The sequence below is a fragment of the Papaver somniferum genome, chromosome 8 (genome assembly GCF_003573695.1).
Source record: "Papaver somniferum cultivar HN1 chromosome 8, ASM357369v1, whole genome shotgun sequence".
NCBI classification, from domain to species: domain Eukaryota; kingdom Viridiplantae; phylum Streptophyta; class Magnoliopsida; order Ranunculales; family Papaveraceae; genus Papaver; species Papaver somniferum.
In genome coordinates, this window is record NC_039365.1 from 122832304 (window position 1) to 122834541 (window position 2238).

At 37.4% G+C, this 2238-nt stretch overlaps 1 pseudogene; it reads right to left on the reverse strand.

Moving 5' to 3' along the window:
* Nucleotides 1–1018: 1018 nt before the first annotated feature.
* LOC113306927 lies at nt 1019–1991 on the reverse strand (annotated as a pseudogene).
* Nucleotides 1992–2238: the final 247 nt, after the last annotated feature.

Here is a 2238-nt window from a genome sequence, read left to right on the forward strand (position 1 = left end):
ATGAGAAACTTGCTACAGATGAAACACCCAAGAATACCTTTTCTAATCACTCCTCTAACCTGTGTTGAGAGTATGTTACACCCCTTATACCCAAATATTAAACCGCTATTTGATTTCATAACTCATCTTTGTTATACTCTTTGGCATATTTGGCTCGGAAGAAACAAGTTTTGTTTCCAGCATATCAATGAACCACCACATACCACCAAGATTTTAATTTCAAAAGAAACAACCGAATACTTATGGGCACAACTTCACCAACCTCCCCTGGCTCCTGGGCTTGATCCTACATACTGCAACAACAATCAACAACCTACACAATATACAACCTCTATTGGATGGACTCTGCCACCACCAGGCACTCCTAAGCTCAATTGTGATGGCGCATCTAGAAACAACCCGAGTATAGCTGGAGCAGGAGCCGTATTGCGAAATGTAGAAGGGAAGGTTCTTTGTGCTATAGCAGAACCATTAGGATTCACTTCGGCAATAATGGCAGAAAGTACAAGAATGTTAATTGGTCTTCAGCAGGCATGTTTAATGAATTTCACATCATTAATCATAGAATCAGATTCGATGTCCCTAGTTGGCTACATTACCAACAACTCCACACCACCCTGGCATATTCAACCTCTCATCCACCGAATCAAAGATCTTCTACAACAAATACCAAACTGGGGAATGTTCCACATCTACAAAGAAGCAAATCAACTCGCAGATGCTTTGGCAAATTTTGCTGCCAACAAGACTCAGACTCTAGGGCATTCTGCAACAAGACACATTTGGATTGATAGGCACCCTACTTTTCTTAATAATTATGTAATTCAGGACCAACTTGGCCTGACCTTCCAACGTGTACTCAATCTTATTTAAGTTCAATAAATTTTAGTTTGTTCTCAAAAAAAAAAAAAAGAACATATATATTCTAGCTAGTGCAACTACTGGATTTTCTAAGTATTGATTGGACAAAGATGTTTATATTGTGTTGATAACAAAGGATTCTGTTTTCATTGCCCGGTTTTAGATCCAAAACATATGATATATATACATGTACAACATGGATACATGCTCTTACATGATTGCGATGATAATAGTAGTTGGTTATATCATCAAAAAGTTTCCGGTAACCAAGTGAAAAACATAGAAGGAACGACTTTAAAGTGAAACTGAAGTTAAAGCACTAGCTATCATACTGATGAAATGCGATTTTATATATAAAACACCAATTAATTAAAGTCCACTAGTTCCGATTAACTTTGTTAATCCAAAAGTTATAGCCATGGCAATCCATCCTCCAACCAAAACCCTAAGAGAAGATTTAAGCAAAGGCGCCTTCCCTAAGACAGCCCATAACCCTCCAAACACTAACAAAGCCAAACTCGTCGCCCCAGTTACCACTCCTAACCTCACTTTATGATCTTTTATAAATGATGCTGCTAAAAGTGGTACCATAGTGCCGAGGGAAAATGCAACTGCTGATGCACCAGCAGCTTGAAATGGGTTTGGCAAATATTCCTTCTTAGCACTCTCCGTCTCCTCGGTATTATTTTTTGCAACATCAATATTATCTCGCTTTATTTGCGCCAACTCTATATCAAGTTGTGAATAAACCGAGACATATTCTCATATAGCAATGCTACAAGCCCCAGCTATTAAGCCAGCAAAACCAGTAAGAATCATAAACTTAACATCTTCTTTAACAGCTCCTACTCCCATCATCAGTGAAGCTATTGAAACTAATCCATCATTGGCTCCAAGGACAGCAGCTTGTAACCACTGAGCCCTTTGGGAGTAATCGAAGTTGTCTGCTTGGTTTTCTTTGATTGTTTGTGGTCGTTCGATATCCATATTGGAAACCGTTGATTTAACGATTGGTGGAGCTGATTGTTGATAAGTTTGATTAGCTTGATTATGAATAGACATGGAAAATGATAATAAGTACTGCGTTGTATGTAAGAATAAAACTATACAATTGCTGATGAGAATTGTTGAAGATAGGAAGAAGTGTGGTTGACACACGCCTCTTAGTAGGGTATTTATAGAGATGACAAACAAGTTATCAAATGTTGATAGTGATGGGCACATAGAAACTCATGACGCATGTATTCGTGTATATATATATATATATAGCATTACTTTATGGACAGGGAAGTGCTGAAAAACTATAAAAATGAGTATACACGAATGAAAATTAATTCTTTGTTTCTTTCTTCTTTATCATAGTTACTTACTATTGTG